Source organism: Heterocephalus glaber, unplaced genomic scaffold, assembly GCF_053883595.1.
Source record: "Heterocephalus glaber isolate CG9 unplaced genomic scaffold, H.glaber_assembly_v1.0 deba00001457, whole genome shotgun sequence".
Taxonomy (NCBI): domain Eukaryota; kingdom Metazoa; phylum Chordata; class Mammalia; order Rodentia; family Bathyergidae; genus Heterocephalus; species Heterocephalus glaber.
Genome location: NW_028258305.1, coordinates 20,986,916 through 21,009,085, shown reverse-complemented (window position 1 = coordinate 21,009,085; position 22,170 = coordinate 20,986,916). Strand labels below are relative to the sequence as shown.

Below are 22,170 nucleotides of genomic sequence, written 5' to 3'. Positions count from 1 at the left end.
ATGGCTGAGTAGTACTCCTTTTTTTTTTTTGGTACCGGGGATCGAACTCAGGTCCTTGCGCTTGCGCAGCAGGCAGTGAAACCACTGAGCTAAATCCCTGGCCCAGTAGTACTCCATTTTATAAAAAACCACATCTTCTTTATCTAGTTTCCAGTTGATGGGCACTTGGGCTGTTTCCAAGCTTTAGGTATTATGAACTGTGCCGCTATGAACATGGGTGCACATATATCGCTGTGGTATGATTCTTTTAATTCTTTGGGGAAGATACCCAGCAGGGGAATAACTGGGTCAAATGGGACCTCTAGTCCTCTTTCTTTGAGGTATCTCCATACTGATTTCCACAGTGGTTGCTCCAGCCTGCACTCCCACCAAGAGTGGAGCAGGGTTCCTCTTTCCCTACAGCCCCGCCAGCGTTTGTTATTGATTGATATCTTGATAGCAGCCATTCTTTCTGGGGTGAGGTGGGATCTTAGTGTTGTTTTCATCTGCATCTCTCGAATGACCAGTGATGTTGAACATTTTTTCATATATTTATTTGCTGCTTTTACTTCTTTGTCTGAAAAATGTCTGTTCATTTCAGATTGGGTCTTTGAATTTGGGGGGCTGAAGACATTGGCATAGGAAAAGACTTTATGAACAAAACCTCAGTAGCACAGGAACTAGCACAAAGAATTAACAGCTGGGATCTCATCTTATTAAAAAGCTTCTGCACTGCAAAAGAAACCACCAATAGAGCTAAGAGACAACCTACAATGAGGGAAGAAATTTTTAGCAGCTGTACCTCAGACAAAGGACTACTATCTAGAATATATAAAGAACTGAAAAAAATATCAGATGTGATTTTGTGTCCTCTAAATCTCACTCCTATAAGACTTCCCACCCACAGCAGCAGTGCATTTCAGAGCTTCAGGAGAAAGATAAATATTTGTTTTTTAAAAAAGTCTTTATTCAGCTTCCCGCACCCCCCCCCCCAGCAAGAAATGTGTGGTAAAAGACTGGTGTCATCAAAGGAAAAGATTTCTAAATTACATTGCACATCAATGAGAAAACCTGAAGGACTCATACAATATTACTTTTTCCATAATCCAAAAGATACATCTACTCAAATTTTGCTGTTCTAGAGTAAGGAAGGGCCCCAGAGAACATCTGGCATTTTGGGAGACGGGGAGAGGAAGAAGGGTGGGGAATCAGTAGACTGAAGAAGAAAGGGGGATAATAAAGAGAGCTCGGTGGGCAGAGATATTTAGACCATGAACACATGGATGGGACCAGGAGCTCCCATTAGCAGTGTCAGTATACTAACCACAGTACTCAGACAGGATTATCATTGCACGAAAATACATGGTCCCGTCACTCTACGACCAAGACCAGCAAAGAGCCAAAGGACATTTTAGGGATCCCAGTAATGCTTCCACTACCGACAGTCATCTAAGGTATACCTGGGCTCTGCATGCCATTTGTCATCTCAGACAGGAGAAGGGGGAAAGAGAAGAAGTATGAAATATGGAACTGTTTATCCTCAAAAGACTAACAAAAGAGCTCTGGCTAGAAGAGGTTGGGCCCTAAGAGCCTGCTCCCTTCTCAAACTGATGTTGGAAAAATGGGCTTGTGTCATGTTCCTGGTGTCCCCTCTGTCACCCTTTGTAGGATATTCTCTATACTCCCAAATTTATTCTCTTTCCACCTGACCTCCATTCTAAAACAAAATCCTTATTTTCTCTTTGGCTTGATCTCAATTAACAGTCCAAAGGGAAAAGTCAACAAATTAATGTGAAATGTTATGAATTCTGATAAGGATTTTAAAGTCATACACATACATAACAGCTGGATAGCGGTTAAAACTCAATTCAAGCAAAATTAAAAATCATGAGAGTGGAAAGATTATTAGAGAGAAATTTAATATTAAAAAGTTTCCTATGGGCTGGGGATTTAACTCAGTGGTTCCAGCACCTGCCTTGAAAGCTCAAGGTCCCAAGTTCGATCCCTGGTACCAAAAAAAAAAAGTTTCCTATGATGAAAGTGTTCTAAAACTGGATGATGGTGGTTGTTACAAAACTGTACAAGTTAAGTAAAAGTCATCTAACTTTGTTTTGTTCAATATGATAGTCACTAGCCACATGTAACCATTTAAATTTATGAAAATTATATTACTACAAACCTACAGTAACCAAAATGGTACGGTACTTGGATATACATATCCAATAATATAAGAGGAGGATATAAGAGTGTCCAGAAATAAAGCAATAAGTCTGTAGTCAACAGATTTGCAATAGTGGTGTCAAAAACCATAAAGTAGAGAAAGAATAGTTTCTTCAATAAATGGTGTTGGAATGAATGAACAGCCAAATGCAAAAGAATGAAGTTGGGCCCCTATTTCAAATCATTTACAAAAATGAACTCAAAATAGATTAAAGACCTACACATAAGAGCTAAAACTATAAAACTGTTAGAATAAAACATAGGTATAAATCTTTATGACACTAGATTTGGCAATAGAATTTTAGATATGACACCAAAAGCACAAAGAAGAGGGGAAAAAATAGATAAATTGGGTATCTTCAAAATTAAAAGCTTTGTGTTTCAAAGGACACCATCAAGAATGAAAAGGCGGGGGCGGGGATTTAGCTCAGTGATTCCACTGTCTGCCCTGAAAGCACAAGGACCCAAGTTCGATCCCCAGTACCAAAAAAAAAAAAAAAAAAAAAAAAAAAAAGAACGAAAAGGCAACCATTAGAATAGAGGAAAATATCTAAAAATCATTCTAACATCTACAATATATAAAGTAGTTTTACAACTCAACAAAAAGACCAACAGTTCACTACCAAAATGGGAAAAGGACCAAAGAGACATTTCTTCAAAGAAGGTATATAAATTACCTGTGAGTGTGTGACAGGTGCTTAATATCATTAGGAAAACGGAAATCAGAACCACAATGAGATACTGCTTCACTCCACTAGGATGCTATAATTATTATTAAAATAAGTAAGTGCAGGCAAGGATGTGGAAAAATCAAAACACTTCACATTGCTGGTGAGAATGTAAACTGGTACAATCACTGTTGAAAACAACTTAGCCTTTTCTCAAAAAGTTAAACAGAATTACCTTATGACCCAGCAATTGCACTCCTACATATATACTTAAAAGAACTGAAAACAGGTATGCAAACAAAAGTTGTTCATTAGTGTTCAGAGCAACAATATTTATGGAAATGATCAAATGTCCATCAACTGATAAATGGATAAATGAAATGTGGTATATTCATACAATAGAATACTATTTGGCCATTAAAATAATGGAATACTGACATGTGCTATAACATCCATGTTTTAGGTGCTCAACAGCTACTGATTAGACTTTGCATATTATGGAACATTTCTACCATGCACAAAAATGTGTTGGAAGTGCTCAGGTTTTCAGGAGGTGAATTCATGGTAGGTAAATTATCCTTTGGTAAAAAGACAGGACAGTTTAAAAGAAATGTTCCAAAGAAAAATATTGATCTTTTCAAAGAACCACTGTTTGGCTTCATTGATTTTTCTCTACTGTGTTTCTGTCTTCAATTTCATTGATTTCTGCTCTAATTTTTATTATTTTTTTCTTTTGCTTAGGTTTATGTTGCTCTTTTTTCCTCTAGTGTTCTAATGTGGAAAAGTAGATTACTGATTTTAGATTTTTCTTCATTTTAATAGATGAATTAAATGCTTGAATTTTCCCTCTCAGCACTGCTTTTGCTACATCTCACAAATTTCCGTAATTTGTATTTTTTATTTAAATCAAAATGTTTAAAAGTTCAAGACTTCTTTGACCCATGTGTTATTTAGAAAAGTTTTGTTTAAACTTAAAATACTTGGGAATTTCTAACTAGCGGTCTGTTATTAATTTTTTTAAAAAAATTTTATTTTATTGGCACAATTTAAGTATAAAATATAATGACAGTCATCATTGGAAATTTGCACTTTTACATAATCTCTCTTGGTTCTTATTTTCCCCCTTCCTCTGCCCTCCTTTCAACCCCTCCATCCCTATTTACAAAGACTTTGTTTCCAATTTTTTCATTTTCTCATATTAATTCCATTCCCTTTTTTCCTTTTCCCTGCTCCGCCCACTTTCCCTTCCCCTTTGCCCCTTTTCTTCCTATTTCACATGATCTATTATACCACTTAGTCCTTATTTACACTTTCAGTTTCTCACACTAGAGAAACTGTTCAGTATTTACACGTGTGTCCTATTTATTTCACTTAAGAGTATTGCCTCAATGTGCATCCATTTAGCTATAAATGTCTCTAATTTCTCATTTTTTATGGCTGAGTAGTACTCCATTTTATTAAAAGAACCCCACATTTTCTTTCTCCAGTCTCCAGTTGATGGGCATTTGGGCTGCTTCCAAGTTTTAGCTATTACAAATTTTGCTGCTATGAACATGGGTGCATATATATCACTGTGGTATGATTCTTTTAATTCTTTGTGGAAGATCCCCAGCAGGGGAATAGCTGGGTCAAATGGGACTTCCAGTCCTAGTTCTTTGAGGTATCTCCATACTGATTTCCACAGTGGTTGCACCAGGCTACACTCCCACCAGCAGTGGAGCAGGGTTCCTCTCTCCCCACAGCCCCGCCAGCATTTGTTATTGGTTGATTTCATGATAGCAGCCATTCTCTCTGGAGTGAGGTGGAATCTCAGCGATGTTTTCAATTGCATCTCTGGAATGACCAGTGATGTTGAAGACTTTTTCATATGTTTATTTGCTATTTCTACTTCTTTGTGTGAGAAATGTCTGTTCATTTCACATGGCCATTCTTGGATTTGGTCTTTAAATTTGGGAGGTCTGATTTTTTAAAGTTCTTTATAGATTCTAGATAGTAGACGTTTGTCTGAGGAACAGCAGGTGAAGATTTTTTCCCACATTGTGGGTTGTCTCTTCACACTGTTGGTGGTTTCTTTAATAATGTTTTTTAAAAAAATGGCTTTTTAATAGAAGAGATCCCACTTGTTAATTGTTTGTGCTAGTTCATGGGCAACTGAGGTTTTGTTCATGAAATCTTTTCCTATGCCAATGTCTTCAAGAGTTCTACCTAACCTCTATTCCAGCTGGTTTAGTGTTTCTATTTTAATATTTAGATCCTTGATCCATTTCAATTTTAGTTTAGTGCATGGTGAGAGATATAGGTCTAGTTTTAATCTTTGGCAAACTGAAACCCAATTTTTCCAGCACCATCTATTAAAGAGGCTATCTTTCTCCCAGTGAGGGTGTTTGTCTCCTTTGTCCAAGATGAGGTGGCTGAGTGTGTCTGGAGTTGTTTCTGCCTCTTCTAATCTGTTCCACTGGTCCTCAGGTCTGTTTCTTTGCCAGTACCATGCTGTCTTTAGCACAGAAGCTTTGTAGTATAGTTTCAAGTTGGGGATTGTGATACACCCTGCCATGTCTCTGTTACCTAGAATTACTTTTGTTCTTCTGGGTCTCTTCTTGTTCCAAATGAATTTTTGGATTGTTTTCTCAAGGTCTGTGAAGTATACTGCTGGGATTTCATTTGGGATTCCATTGAATCTATATAGCAGTTTTAGAAGTAGGGCCATTTTCACTATATTAATCCTTCCTACCCAGGAGCAGGGGATGTCTTTCCATTTTCTGATATTATCTTCAATCTCTCTTTTCAGAATGTTATAGTTTACAGAGATGAGGTCTTTGATTTCTTTCATTAGGTTAATTCCTAGGTATTTCAGTTTTTTGGATGCTATTGCAAAAGGAATTGTTTGCCCTACTTCTGTCTTAGTGAGTCTATTGTTCATGTAGAGGAAAGCTATTGATTTTTTTGTGTTGACCTTGTATCCAGCTACTCTACTGAATTTGGAAGACTAGAAGACTTTTGGTGGTGTTCTTGTGGTCTTCTATATAGAGTATTATGTCATCTGCAAATAATGACAATTTGACTTCTTCATTTCCTATCTTTATTTCTTTTATTTCTTTCTCTTGTCTAATTGCTGTGGCTAATGTTTCCAAAGCTATATGGAACAGGAGTGGTGATTCTGGACATCCTTGTCTTGTTCCTGATTTTAGTGTGAAGGATTTCAGTTTCTGACCATTTAGTATGATATTGGCTGTTGCTTTTTCATAGATGGCTTTTATCAGTTTGAGGTAGAGACCATCTATTCCAATTTTTTGTAGGGTTTTTATCATAAATGCATGGTGGATTTTGTCAAATGCTTTTTCTGCATCTATGGAGATAATCATATGGTTTTTGTCCTTGGTTCTATTGATATAGTGTATTACATTGATTGATTTGCATATGTTGAACCATCCCTGCATCCCTGGGATGAATCCTACTTGATAAGGGTGTATGATCTTCTTGACGATCTTCTGCATTCTATTTGCCAGTATCTTAGTAAGGATTTTTGCATCTATGTTCATTAGTGAGATTGGCCTATAGTTCTCTTTTTTGGTTGAGTTTTTCTCTGCTTTGGGAATCAAGGTGATGCTTGCTTCCAGGAATGAATTTGGGAGCATTGCTTCCCTTTCAATTTCATTGAAGAGTTTAAACAGTAGTGGCAGCAGTTCCTCTCTAAATGTCATGTAGAATTCAGCAGTGAAGCCATCAGGACCTGAGCTTTTCTTAGTTGGTAAGTTTTTAATTACCTTTTCCATTTCATTGATTGTTATTGGGTTGTTTAGAACTTTTAGGTCTTCTTCGTTCAACTTTGGTAATTCATATGTATCTAGGAATCTGTCCATTTCTTCTGTGTTTTCCATTTTATTGGCTTATAGGTTCTTGAAGTAGTTATTGATGATCCTCTGGATTTCTGCTGGGTCTGTTGTAATTTCACCCCTTTCATTCCTAACTGCATGGATTTGGGCCTTTTCTTTCCTTTTTCTGATAAGGCTGGCTAAGGGTTTGTCAATTTTGTTGATTCTTTTGAAGAACCAACTCTTGGCTTTATTGATTTTTTATATCATTCTCTTAGTCTCCATTGCATTGATTTCTCCTCTGATCTTTATAATTTCCTCCATTGTATGAGCTTTGGGTTTGTCCTGCTCTTCTCTTTCTAGAAGCTTGAGGTTCAGCATCAGGTTGTTTAATTGGGCTCACTCTATTTTCCTAATATGTGTATTCACTGCTATGAATTTCCCTGGTAGGACTGCTTTCATTGTGTCCCATATATTCTGATATGTTGTATTGTCATTGTCATTTAATTGTAGGAACTGTCTGATTTCAATTTGCTCTGTGACCCATTGGTTATTCAGAAATGTGTTGTTCAATTTCCATGTGTTTATGTAATTTTTGTGGTTTCTTTTGCTATGGATCTCCAATTTCATCGCACTATGGTGTGATAATATACAGGGGATAACTTCAATTCCTTTGCACGCACTTATACACATTCTATGAGTGACTATGTGGTCTATTTTGGAGAATGACCTGTGTGGAGCTGAAAAGAATGTGTATTCTGATTTTGTGTGGTGGAATACTCTGTAAACATCTGTTAAGTTCATTTGTTCAAGAGTTCTATTGAGTTCTAGTATTTCATTACTTATTTTTTTGTCTAGTTGATCTATCTGTGACAGTGTGGTATTGAGGTCCCCCCACTACTGTTGTATTAGTGCATATATGAATTTTCATGTCTGTTAGTATTTGTTTTATATAGTTGGGCACACTAGTGTTTGGTGCATAGATATTTATGATTGTCATCTCTTCCTCTTGGATTGTTCCCTTTAGCAGTGTCCTTCTTTGTCTCTCTTAATCAGTGTTGGTTTGAAATCCACTTGATCTTTAAAGAGGATAGCTACTCCTGCTTTTTTTTGGGTTCCTGTTGCATGGAGTATTGTTTTCCACCCTTTAACTTTCAAATCTATGAGTTTCTTCTTGAATGAAGTGTGTTTCTTGTATGCAGCATATTGTTGGATTTTGCTTCTTGACCCATTCTGCCAGTCTGTTTCTTTTGATTGGTGAATTGAGACCATTAACACTGATAGTTATAACCAATAGGTATTGACTTATCTTTTTCATGGCTTTTTCTTTTTGTTGGATTCTCCCGCTTTACATTTAATTTCTTGTCGTGCCCTATGGATTCATTCTGCTGTGCTTCTTGGGGTTGTGATCCTCATTGTTTGTGCCTAGGATATTATCTAAAATTTTTTGGAGTGCTGGTTTGGTATTCACAAAGTTCCTAAGGTGCTCTTTGTCATGAAACTGTCTTATTTCTCTATCAATTCTGAAAGATAGTTTTGCAGGGTACATCAATCTAGGTTGGAGGCTGTTTTCCTTTAGGGCTTGGAATACATCACTCCAACCTCTTCTTGCTTTGAGAGATTGTGTTGAGAAGTTTGCTGTGATTCTGATGGGCTTTCCTTTGTATGTGATTTGTTTTTTTCCTCTACCTGCTTGTAGAACTTTATTCTTCTGTTGGGTTTCTGGAATCTTAACAGTTACATGTCTATGTGTAGATTTTTTTTTGATCAAGGCTAGTTGGAGTCCCATATGCCTCACTTATCTGTATGTCAAGTTCTTTCCCCCTACTTGGGAAGTTTTCTACCATTACTTCTGTGAACAGTTTTTTAATGTCATCTGTACTCTCTCGTTTCTTCGTTGACTCCATTCAGTCTTATATTATTCTTCTTTGCATCATTTAGCAGCTGCTGGATTGATTTCTCATGGTCCCTTACAATTTTGAAGCAATTTTTCTTTTCCTGGTCACTAATTGCAATCTTATCTTCTATATCTGAAATTCTGTCCTCACATTGACTCATCCTGCTGTGTAGATTTGTAATGGAGTTTTTAATCTCCTGGAAATCTGTTTGTATCTGTTTTATGGATTTCCTTTGTTTCCTATGTTGGGATTCCATCATGTTCCTCAGCTCCTCTATTTTTTAACATGTGTCTGCTCTATATTTATTAATCATGTCTTGCACTATGCGAACAATCTCTGCTGTTATCTGAGAAATTATTTCTGATTTCATTTTTTCCAGATCCTCTTTTGTTGCCTGTTCAGGCAGTCTAGGTGGTTGAGTATCAGAGTATTACATCTCCTTTCCCTTCGGGATTTCTGTAGGTGATCTGGAAGTCTGGTTTTGAGACTTTTTTAGGTGTCTTCTCATTTTGACGGTGGGGAGGTGCTGTTGGCACCTGCAGGGCTCACCTCCTCTGTGCTGGGAGCATTGAAATGGCGGCCTGGAAGCCCCTTCCTCTGGGCTGGGAGAAGTGGAACCTGTTATTTATTTCTATTTTAATTTTATTGTGGCCTGACAACATTGTTTAATTTACATTCCTTAAGATTTGCTGAGGGTGCTTGATACCCTTCAATGTAGTTTATCTTGATGATTGCTCCACGTGAGTTTGAACAGGGTTTATTCTGCAGTTGTTAAATGAAGTTTTTGTAAGTATCAACTAAGTCCACTATATCCATGGATTTTTCTGCCCACAGAAGCTATCAATTACTAAAAGAGGGATGCTTGAACCTCCAGCTGTAGTAGTCAATTTTTCCTTATAGGTCTTTCAGTCTTTGGCTCATCTATTTTGAGGGTCTTTTGTTAGGCATATAAACATTAAGGATTGTGAGGCCTTTTTGGAGAACTGATACCTCCTTTATCTTTACGTAATGCTCCCTTTTCCTGATAATTTCTTTGGTTTTTTTTTTGGTACCGGGGATTGAACTCCAGACTTTGTGCTTGCAAGGCAGGCGTTGGAACCACTGAGCTAAATCCCCAGCCCTCCATCCCTTTACTTTTAACATTTGTACTTAAAATGGGCTTCTTGTAGACAGGCTGTCCTCTCAGTCTGTTTAAATGATGTGCTTAGACTAGTCATATTCAAAGTGATTAATTAGGTGGACTAATATCTACCATAGTTTTTAACCTTTTTCTTTGCATTTGTTCCTCAGTTTTTGTCTTCCTCTCTTTGCCTTCACTATATTTAATTGGCCATTTTATATAATTAATTTTCTCTTCTTTCCTAGCACATCAGTTACGGTTCTATTTTTTTTTGGTACTGGGACCCAAGTTCCATCCCCGGTACCAAAAATAAAAGTTTGTAGTGGTCACCACACTTTGCAATATACATTTACAGTTATTCTAAGTCTATTTTCAAATATCATTGTGCTGCTTAACAGGTAAGACAGACTCATAACAGACTACTCCCATTTCTGCACGCTTGTCCCTCGTAACTGTCAATCATTTTATTTTTCATAAGCTATAATCGCCTAATGCATTGTTGCTACTTTTAAGATCTATTAGATCAGTCAGTGATATCAAATATACAACACTTTGCCTTCACCAACTCCTTCTCTAACATTCTTTCTTTTTATAATGATAGAGCTTTTTTGAAAGGGGAGGGGAACATGAGATGGAGGGAGAGGAGGGGAAGGGAGAGGAAGGGGGTAAAAAAAGAATTAAGATGTGTGATGTACATGCACCAACTCCATAAAAGGAATGTAATCATTATGTATTGCAAATAGGCACTAATAAAAACAAAAATTTAAAATTTTTATTTAGCTATATAATTTTCTTCCTCTCTGAAGAACTTCTCTTTTTCCTACCCTCCAGCCCACCCTGAAGAACTTCTTTAAACATTTCTTACAAGGCAATTCTAATTTTTTTGAGGTACTTGGAATTGAACTTGGGGTCTTCCTACTGAGCTACACTCCCAGCCCTTTTTATTTTTTATTTTGAGCCGGGTCTCACTAAGTCACTAAGTTACCCAGGCTGACTCTCCTGCCTCAGCCTCCCAGAGTGCTGGGATTAATGGTTTGTGCCACCATACCTAGCTATAAGGCAGTTCCAATAGCAATGAATTTGGTCCGTTTTGGGTTGTCTGAAAACATTTGTATTTTTCCTTCACTTCTGAGGGATAATTTCACTGAATACAGACTTTTAGGTTTGTAAATTCTTTTTATTCCAATACTTTTAAGTGTTTCATTCCACCTCTTCTTGCACAGTTTCTGAAGAGAAGTCTAATGTAATTCTTATCTTTGTTCCTATATATATTTTTTATTTTTTATATTTTTGTTCCTATGTTTCTTTTTTCTGCTTTTCTACAATTTTTTTCTTCCAAAGACAAGTAAGTATTAAATAAATTTGTCTAAACAAAAAATAATAAAATTTTATGTGATCAAAAAAATGAAAGGAGACAAATGACACAAAAATAAGAAAAGAACTTGGAAAAATTTCATTGCACATATAGACAAAGTTAATATGATTCTGAAAAGATCTCTAATTAGTAAACAAGATAAAGCTACATATTGTAAAAGAAAGACAAATAACAGGAATAGGAAACTTATAAGTTAAAACAAGGAATTAAACATGTAATAAATTCTTTGACAACTGAACATGAAATTAATTCCAGAAGGACATACATTTTAATCTCTTCAATTTGCAACAATTTAAAAACATTTACTGCATATGGGACTATTGTCATAATTGATCTCATATATATATATGTATATATATATACATATATATATATGCAATTCTTGGGTGTAGTTTGGCAAATTTTATTAAATTCTTTGAAGACATCATTTTTTTTTCATTCAGCAACCCTGCTTCTAGGAATTTATCTTCAGGAAATAACTGGATAAATATACAAAGATTTATGTATAAAGATGTTTATCACGACAGTGTTGGTAATAGTGAAAATTAGCAACAACCTGAACATCTAAAAAGTGTTTTTTAAAGTTGATATAAAAATAAAAGAATGAAAGATGAGAGACAAGAGATAAAACAAAATTGTTTGGAATAAGCAATGGGTACATGTTTATAAAACAGACTTGTCTTCCTAAGTGGCAGCTTCCCTCACAGATAAGACAGTGGAAGGAAAAGAATGAAGTGTGACCTCCAGTATGTGTGACAACTGCATCTCTCTGAAGATGCAGAAAGCTGCACTGTTGACAAAGGATCACTTTCTCCTGTGAGGGTGGGGGCTTAGCTCCACAAACACCCATCACCCTTGCCCCTCTGCAAATAACATTACCCATCATCCCCTTTGAAGATGAGAAATAGCATTCCTTCATTCAAAAATACCTGGCTGAGACAGTGGGAGAGGGTCTCCAGTTGCATGAGTCTGATTCTGGGAAGAAAGATAACAGGAGAATGTTACTTCTCTAGACATGGGATTGGGGGGAAGGGAACCAAAGAATATAATAGCTATTCAATAAACCCTTGGGTGGATCCAAAGCAGCAGGTGACTTCAGCATGCCCAGCTTCATAGTGGCCCCCTTGAGTGGAGCTGACGATTTATAAAGGCAAGGACCAGGAACTCAAGGCAAAGCTTATGTACCTAGAGTTTTCCCATATCCCTTTCCATTTTTGAACTGACTCTGCTAGTCATGGGTTTTGTATTCCTAAATCCTGTGACTTTCATATGGCTGTGAAGATACTTTTCAGGAAGCCAGTCCAGCAGCTGGCTGTCTGGCTTTCCCTCTGCAGCATCATCTGGAGAAGGTAGAATGTGTCACACTCACGTATCTCCCCAGCTTAGTGGCTTACATGTTCCATCTCAGCCTACTGTCCACCTCATGGGAGAGGGATCAAAAATGAAGATTAGAGAACATTAGAAGGAATATCAGACATCATGTAGCTTAAAGTGATCTCATTTCAGGTGATTTGTTTATAGTCACACAACTAATTCCAATGTAATATAGCACATGGGTACCAGAGTAGGCTCCTCACCAAAATAACATAGAATGATATTTTGTACAATCTATAAGGTATGATTCAGACTAACTGGAAATGGACCACAGGTCCAGGTCTTTTGGGAGGAAGGAAATATCCTATTTATTTTTCAAAGATCTCTGCTGTGTGCTTGTTTGATCCACTTTTTTTTTTTTTTTTGTACCAGGAATCAAACTCAGGACCTTGAGCTTGCCAGGCAGGCATGGCACCACTGAGCTACCTCCCCAGCCCGTTGATCCACTTTCTAGGAAAGATAAAGCTGGTCTGCTGATGTTCCAGCCTGGAAGTTGATGTCCAGAGTGGCCAAAGGTAGAGACAGACAAAATGAAAGTGCAAACATTCCTGAGGGAATACTCAAGGTCCAGCTAACAGAAGCTCTGTCTCTGTGAAAAGTCCAAGAATAAGTAAACAGGGACACATGGTAGTAATTGGGGTAGGCGACTGTGGAGAGAAGGGACTGAGAGACACAAAAGGGGCACTGAGTAGGAAGCAGCTAGGTTATACTTGGTAAATGGGTGAACAAGGCTGGAATATGCACTGCTTCATGGATGCTGATTGAAGATGTAACATGGGCCGACTTAATTAAAAGTTACAAAGCAGGAGATGTGAACTTGTCTATACCACCTTGCTGTTAACCTGTCATCTGCTGTCAGAGAACACAGCAAGGCCTGATGACTTGACTCAATGTCTGCTCAATTTTACAGACAGTTTGAGGGGCTTTACAGCCATGAAAAGTTTCTCCAGACTTCTTCCTACTGTTGTGCTAGACATAATGTCCTGACACAGCTTCCCTATAATTCCTATGGCTTTGCATATATCACCATTCTATATTCCACTCATTCCTAAATGTAATTAAGGATAAGAAACATATGAAACTTACACATGTATGTTCTGGATCCCAGTTCAAACCTGCTGAACAATAAGTGTGGTAAATCTCCCAGAAATCAGTCTGTCTATCTATCTATCATCTATATTATCATTTAAAACCAACCCTCCATTTCTGATGCACAGTCAGTTTGGGAACTACTGCTATGTTTCACTACCAAATGCACACACATCTGCTTGCTCAAATTCTTTAAGAAATTCTCAGAATAAATTGAAATATCATCCTAACATTAAATATTCCAACCTATTTATCAAAAATTTTACTATTATTCTAGTCTATCTTTAATTGTGTAACCTTGAGAAAATCAAGGCTACATAATTAAAGCCTGTCGAGTATAGAATCGAAGACACAGCCCCTATCAGTTATTCCATGCTACAATTCTTCTGGAACTAACTTAAAAAGTTTTGGAGTAATAATGCCTTTACTTCCTTCTCCAAATACTATTTAGTGTTGATTTTTGTCCCTGTCATTTGTTTTTTTCCACTTCAGTCTCCATTCCATTCTGCTTCTTGGTTCTCTTCCTGATTTTTAATTTTTTCATTTGAGATAGGGTCTCACTATGTAGTTCAGGCTGGCCTTGAGCTCACTATGTAGCCCAGGCTGGTCTCGAACTCAGAACGATCCTCCTGTCTCAGCCTCCCAAGTGCTGGGATCACAGGAGCACCATGCTCAGCTTCTCTTTCTGATTTTTTTCTCTAATTAAATAGTCATGCACTTAAGCAAATTAGTTCATTATGTTGTTAATCACAAAGTGATACATGTTTGTTGTAAATAACTTTAATGAGATGGAAGAAAAATGCAATAAAAAGTAAGAGTGCTTTCTCTCCTTCTCCATCAAGCCCTATTAACAGGTCACCTCTATTTTTTTTTTTCTCATTGGGAATTGTACCTTTATATAATGCATCTTGGTTCTTATTTTTTCCCCATTCCTAGCCCTCCCTTCACCCCCTCCACCCTTCCCTATTTACAAAGACTTTATTTCCATTTCTCATCATTTTTCCTTTCCCTTCTTTCCTTTCCCCTGCCCCTCCCAATACCCCTGCCCCTTTGGACCTTTTCTTCCTATTTTACATTATCGATTATTCATTCTAATAATTGGTACATTTTAGGTATACAATATAATGACATTCATCATTGGAAATTTGCACCTTTACATAGTCTCTCTTTGGTCTTATTTTTCACCCTTGCCCAGCCCTACCTTCAACCCCTCCAGTCCTCCCTATTTACAAAAATTTTGTTCCAATTTTTCCATTTTCTCATATTAATCCCATTCCCTTCTATCCTTTCCCTTAGCCCTCCCACTTCCTTCCCCTTTGCCCCTTTTCTTCCTATTTCACATTACCTATTATACATTTAGTTCTTATTTACACTTTCAGTTTCTCACACCAGAGAAACTATTCGGTATTTACACATGTGTGTCCTATTTATTTCACTTAAGAGTATTGCCTCAATGTGCATCCACTTAGCTATAAATGTCTCTAATTTCTCATTTTTTATGGCTGAGTAGTACTCCATTTTATAAAAAAACCCTACATTTCCTTTATCCAGTCTCCAGTTGATGGGCATTTGGGCTGTTTCCAAGTTTTAGCTATTACAAACTGAGCTGCTATGAACATGGGTGCACATATATCACTATGGTATGATTCTTTTAATTCTTTGGGGAAGATCCCCAGCAGTGGAATAGGGGGGTCAAATGGGACTTCCAGTCCTAGTTGTTTGAGGTATCTCCATACTGATTTCCACAGTGCAGGTCACCCCTATTAACATGTGTAAAGCTCTTGAACATTTCTTACATTTCCACTTTCCATAGGAATTATGCACCTGCATCTTTCCAGTAAGGTTTGTCTCTGTGTTGGCTGAGATCAAGTTGTTTTTTGTTTTGTTTTTTTTTTGTACTGGGATGGAACTTGGGACCTTGCACTTGAGAGACAGGCAGCAGAACTACTGAGCTAAATCCCTGGCCCCTGAGATCAAGTTTTATCCCCAACTTCAGCACCCATGTCTTATGACACACCTGCAGACACCTAGGACAGCTCGTTCTCTCCCATGATGTTTCTGATTACAAAAGGAGTTGAGCAGCAATACACTATTATTTTCCCAACATCCATCAAGAAGTAATTTTTTAATTTTAGACAGGGTCTGGCTTTGTAGTTCAGGCTGGGCTTGAACTCAATATGTAGCCCACACTAGCACTGAACTCGAGGTGATCCTTCTGCCTCAGCCTTCTGAGTGCTGGGATTACAGGTGTGCATCACCTCAGCTAAGGAGTAATGTTTTAATTGCTGCTAATACTTTTCTCTCTGCCATCACTTACTCTGGGGCTCCCTGTTGTATTCAGGACCATGTGTTTCTGCAGCACATTTTACCAACAGGCAGAGTAGATAACTGACTACATAAAATGATTTTCTAGCTAAGTGTGGTGGTGCATGCCTGTAATCTCAGGACTCGGGAGGCTAAGGCAGGAGGATCACCATGAGTTCGAGGCCAGCCTGGGCTACAGAGTGAGTTTAAAGCCAGTTTGAGCATAGCAAGACTCTGTCTCAAAAAAAAGAAAGGATGATTTTCTGAGTCCTAGAACAATTTCCCATCACTCTTTCTCTCAAATATTTCCTCTACTAGAGGCTAAGGTTTGGAATTCCTCCAACAATTTTAATCGCAGCTTTTTTAATCTATAATTTATATATCATAACTTTAAAGTGTATAACACAATGAATTTTAGTATATTCATAAACTTATACAACTATGACTGAAATCAATTTTAGAACATTCTCATCACCTCAAAAAGAAACCTCATATTCATCAGTAGTCACTGTCTCCTTCCCCAAGAGCCACCCAGTTCCAGGCAACCACTGATCTACTTTCTCTCTGTATAGATCCTGGACATTTCAGATGAGTGAATTCAGGCAAGACATGGTCCTTTGTGACTACCTTCTTTCAATTAGTGTAATGTTTTTAGGATTTGTCCACACTGTAGCATATATTAGCATTTCATTCTCTTTCATTGCTGAATTATATACCATTGTATGAATATACCACATTTTATTTATTCACATGAGTCAACGGTCATTTGAATTTTTCCTGCTTTTTAACTATTATGAGTGATACTGCCATTCATGTCCAAATTTTCAATGGACAGATATATTGCTGGGTCATATGGTAACTATGTACCATCATACTATTTTCCAACATAGAGGGCTGGGGATTTAGCTCAGTGGTTCCGGTGCCTGCCTCGCAAGCGCAAGGACCCAAGTTCGATCCGCGGTACCAAAAAAAAAAAAAAAAAAAATGCAGCCAACATAGATACACCTTATTTTTTTCTTTCTTGCTTTTTTTTTTTTCAGCATTGGAGATTGAACCCAGAGCCTTCAACTGAGCTATGTCCCCCATCCTTAAATTTTTAAAGAAAATATTAAGATAGGGTCTCACTAAGGGGCTAAGTTGTCTAGATAGGACTCATACTTGCAATCCTCCTGACTCAGGCTCCAAGAGGACTGGGATTACAAGTGTGTGCCATCATGCCCACTTTGATGCAACATTTTATATACCCACTACTAGTAGTGAATGAGGGTTCCAACTTTTCCATATTTTTTCTTTATCTTTTTTCTTTTTTAATAGTCATCCAAGTGGTATCCAATTGTGTGGTTTTAATTTCCCTAATGATTAGTCATTTAATTTCCCTAATGACTAATCACATTGAGCATTTTTCATGTATTTATTAGCCAATTTCATATATTCTCTGCAGAAATGTCTATTGAGGTTCTTTGATCATTTTTATGGGGGCTATTTATTAGTGAATTGTAGGAGTTCTTTATATATTGTAGATATAAGTTCCTTATTTGATAGATGATTTGCAAATTTTTCTTATATTCTATGAGTTGTCTTCTTACTTTCTTGATGGTGTCCTTTGAAGCAACAAAGCTTTTATATTGATGTCTAATTTATCTACTTTTGCTTTCCGCTTGTGCTTTTGATGTCATATGTAAGAAACCATTGACAAATCCTAGGCCAAGAAGATTCACACCTATGCTTTTTTCTGTGTTTTTTAGCTCTTACACTTGATTTACTTTGCATTCGTTTTCATATATGGTGTGAGGCAGGGGTCCAACTTCACTCTTTTACATGTGGTTATTTAGTTGTTGTAGCACTATTTGTTAAAGAGGCTGTTCTTCCCCCCACTGAATTGTTCTGGTACCCCTCCAACAATTTAAAAAGACAGAATATAATAAAATTCATTTTCGGGCAGGAGATTTATTTATTTTTTATTTTTGGTACTGGGGATCGAACTTGGGACCTTGTGTTTGCGAGACAGGTGCCAGCACCACTGAGCTAAATCCCTGACTCGGGCAGGAGATTTAGTTCAGTGGTGCTGGCACCTGACTTGCAAGTGCATGGTCCTGAGTTTGATCCCTGGTATCAAAAAGAAAAATTTCATTTTCATAGTCAGAAAGGACCTTAGGAATCTGTGCTGGTCAGCAGAATGCACTCTAATTGAGAAAAATTTATTAAACTATTGTTGGAAAGAAAGAGGCAGAGGCTCAAGTTCGAAGATTCTCAATCCATTGGAATCACCAGAGAGTCTATGCTACCCCTCATACCATAAATTAGATTGTGTGTAATAGAAGCCAGGTATTTTCATGTTAAATAATCTCCTCAGGTGATTCCGATACATACACAGATGGAGAATCAGTACTCTTGACTGAGCTTTTTTTTTCTTTCTCAGAACCGGGGATCGAACTCAGGACCTTGTACTTGTGCGGCAGGCACCAGAACCACTGAGCTAAATCCCTGGCCCCTCTTGACTGTTCTTTTATGAATAACATCTAGAACCATAGAACCACATGGCTGAACTGGCCTGGTGAGGGAGCTGTGAAAACATATACCCTAGAACAACATAGCCTTTGCTATAACCTACAAACTACAGCCACCACTGTCAACCTCAGAAATCAGGGCCTCTGTAGTCATCTATGCTAATGACAATGGGCACCCTGTGCCCAGACTGTTTACTTAGGTAACTCTTTTGGAATCAAACTCACATGCATGCATCCTAGCAGCAAAGGAACCGGGAAAATAGTTTGGATTTTTCAATGCAAAGTTAAGATTTACAATGTGAAGAACTATTAAAATATGATGCTATATAGAGAGGTTTTTTTTTTTGGAGGCAGCCGAGAAAGACAGGGCTTGTTGGTTGCTTACAAATTTGGATGTGCACCCCAGTCATCTGGAGAACTCTACAGTATAAGTCCCAAGATTTACCCCGGAGAAGCTGATTCAGTAGGTCTATGGGGTTCTGGATACTGCAAGGCTTGGGACTTTTGTGAATCCAATCTCCCACTATGAATAAATGTCCCCCCTGCATCAGAAGCCTTTCACTGTGCATCCATACCAATATAATAAATCCTGGCCAGCACCTATTATATTAATCCAACTGAATCTTCTAAGAAAGAAAAGCAGAGTTACTTATGATGAGGAGTTTCTTCTGTGTTTGGGTACTGTATGTCAGGCAGTGCTATAGCAGGAAATAACAAATGAATAAAAATAAAACACTATCTTCTATCCTGCACAGCTGTTGAGTAAACCTCACATTATTGCAGTAAGATAAGGCTTATCTACACATGTCTCCAGAGAAGCAAGAGAGTGACGTAGATTCATACTAAAGCACAAGTGACCTACAGAACCTTTGGCCAGGACCTTGAATACATGAATGGTGCACAGAAGTGGGCAGGAAAAGGAGTCTAGACTACTAAATGTTAGGAATATGGTATTTCTGGATCCTCTGGGATGACTGTTGTCTATTCTTGGTCAGTTTGTAAAAGTAGTTTGAAAAGTCTTTTGTAGTTAGAAAAGTCATTTTAAGTATTTGAAGACATTTAACAAGTAAGAATAGTTTCTGATTATTGTCATAATAAAAACATTTACAAGTAAAACTAGATAAAATCTTCCAGGCTGGTGGGGATATGCAGAAAGTAGTGATTTTTAGGTTGAACATGTGTGCAAGCCATTGGAATTCCTCTGGGGCATATATATGAGATTTTTGTATTTATTTGAATAAGGCATGTGTTCAAGAAAGCCAGGTAGTACAACCTTAAACCACTGGTTCTTCCTTTCTGCGGAAGAGTGGGTATGAATTCAAAGCAAAGCAGGAGAAGGGGAATCCTCTGCTGGCCACATACTCTCCCAGCTGCTCCTTGTGCCCAGGAAATGAAGTGCTTTCTCCAAAAGATAATTGAAAAGAACTCCCTGTAGTCCTCAGTATACAACTTTTTAAAATTACTGGAGCCACCCAGCTGTAGCTCAGGTGACCATTGCTTCTTATTTAGTGTGCTGTATATTCACCGTGTCCTGGGTCAGGGCTACTTTAAATCGCACCTTCCCAGAAAGCTCATTACTTTCTATCAACAGCTTGATTTACAACCAGCAAAAATCCATAGCCCTCTGTAACCCTTCTAAATATCTTGCCTTTCACAGCCTGTCCTCTTCAGAGAGAATAAAACACCTTCATTTCATAGGTCAGTGAATTGGCTAGAAACACTACCTGGTCTAGTGGACTATTTGAGAGACTTGTGTTCAGGGTGAGCAGCCTTGAAGATACACAGCTGATCTCACAATGTAGCCAAAAGCAATATTTACTAGCCTGTTTTCTGCAGAGAAAACAGGAGTAGGAATTTGTACATGTTCACAAAGGCAACTTGGGCTGGCAGACTTATTGGTCCTTATAACCTCTCTTCATACATTTTCCTAACCTCGTAACTCTTCCATGCAAGGTGGTGGGAGTGGAAGGGAAGATTGGTCAAAGATACAAATCATTTAGGTATTTGCTGGAAAAATTATTCCTACCAATATCCTAGCCAATGACTATCAATCCAGTAGAATCTTGTAAGAAATAAAAGCAGAGTTACCTATGGTGAGGTGTTTCTTCTGTGTCAGGCAGCAAGTAGGAAACCATAATTGAAAGGAATCCAACTAAATCAATCCTTTTCTCACTCAGGGCTTCTTAGTAAAGCTCATATTATACAAAAAAAGCATTAATTGCAGAATCAAAGTGCAGGAAGACTTTGTTTAATATAGCCAAAATATGAGCAATGATAAATTAACTTTCAGTGGCTTGTGATGAAATAGAGAATTTGAATGAATACCTTCCAAGGCTGGAAGCATCACATTGCAGTTGAAATCCAGCATACTATAGCAATGGGATGGAGAGGACACTTGGGCTGTCTGCATTCTTCCAGCTGTTGCTCTGAGAGGCACGAGGCTCAGGTCCTAGTGGTGGATTTCTGTTCTTTTAGAAACAGGAAGGAAGCAACTGGTGTCCCAGTGCCTCTCAGATATAGATGGAGATATAGATGGAGGCCTGGAGAGCCTGGAAGATGTCAGGAAGGATCCATTGTCAGAGACTGAAATGAATGCTAGCACTCATGTAGGGAAGGATGTGGTGACACAGACATTTTCATATGGTGCCGGTAGAAGAGCAAATTACTATGGGCATTAATCAGTTCTACCAAAACTTTAAATATGCATTTCCTTTGATGAAGAAATTCCACTTCTAGGACCCTCTTCAACAACTAAACACAGATGTTCACATAGGGATGTTTATCCAGGATTTTTATAGCAGGAAACCACCTAAATGGAGATTTTAAAAAGTCATTTATAGCATATCCACACAAAAGCATTCTATATAACTTTGTAAATGAGATCTGGAAAGACAGAAAAAATGTTAGCAGAGGTTTTCCTCTGGATGGCATCATTTCAGATTTTTTTAAATGAAGAGAAAAGAAACAAATTCAAGAAGAACTCTCTACCTTCCAATACTTGCAAAACAAAGCTATTACACCTTTTCAGTATTAGGGTTATAATGGTGAGGCACTTTTATCTAGGGATTAAAAAAAGTATTTTTTTGTAGTTTTCTCATTTAGAGAAACCTTATATGTTAGTTATCTTTCTGTTAGTAGGGGAAAAAAAACAACCCTGAGATAACCTATGAGGAGGAAAGGTTTATTTTGGCTGACAGTTTCAGGGGTTTTAGTCCATGTAGGTTGGCTCTATTGATTTTGGGTCTGTGGTGAGACAGAAACATCATTGTGAGGAATATGTGGTGGAGCAGAGCTGCTCACTTCGTGGTGACCAGGAACGGGGGGGAGAAAGGGGGGGGTGAAGGAAGGGAGGGAGAGAGAGAGAGAGAGAAAGAGAGAGAGTCCCAATATCCCCTTGAAGCACATACCCTCAGTAACCTAATTTCTTCCACTGGGCCCCACCTCCTAAAGGTTCCATGACCTCCCAGTAGCACTACAGGTTGGTAAGCAAGCCTTTGACTCATGTGCCTTTGGAGGACACTTCCAAAGGATTGCACTTTGAGTAACTTTCAATGCTTGTGGTCAAGAGGCCAGCGGAGAGTTCTGCTAAGGGAAAACCTTGCAGAGATCATGTGTTTAACAGATGTTTTAGGATGCTTTGCTAACTGTGGATATATTAAGGTTATTCATAGAATAAGATGGCCAAATAGTGAATGAATGAATGGAGTGAAGGCTTAGTAGGAATAGGAGAGGCAAGAGAAAGTATTCAAATCTCATTCTGCAGTAGGGAATGAGAGCCTTGCGTAGGTGCACATAGCTAGGAAGTGACAGAGTAGGGACTGGAG

At 37.9% G+C, this 22,170-nt stretch overlaps 1 long non-coding RNA gene across 3 annotated transcripts in view; it reads left to right on the top strand.

The window, feature by feature from the left end:
- LOC147826979 (uncharacterized) overlaps positions 1–22,170 on the top strand; it is a 131,777-nt gene that overhangs the window by 57,874 nt on the left and 51,733 nt on the right. Inside the window, exons 4-5 of one of the 3 annotated variants that reach the window (XR_015453118.1) lie at positions 3,331–3,431; positions 12,819–19,229. This is a non-coding gene — a long non-coding RNA (uncharacterized LOC147826979). Of the gene's footprint in view, positions 1–3,330; positions 3,432–12,818; positions 19,230–22,170 lie in introns of those variants that run through there. The other 2 variants (XR_015453117.1, XR_015453116.1) reach the window with 2 other exon arrangements.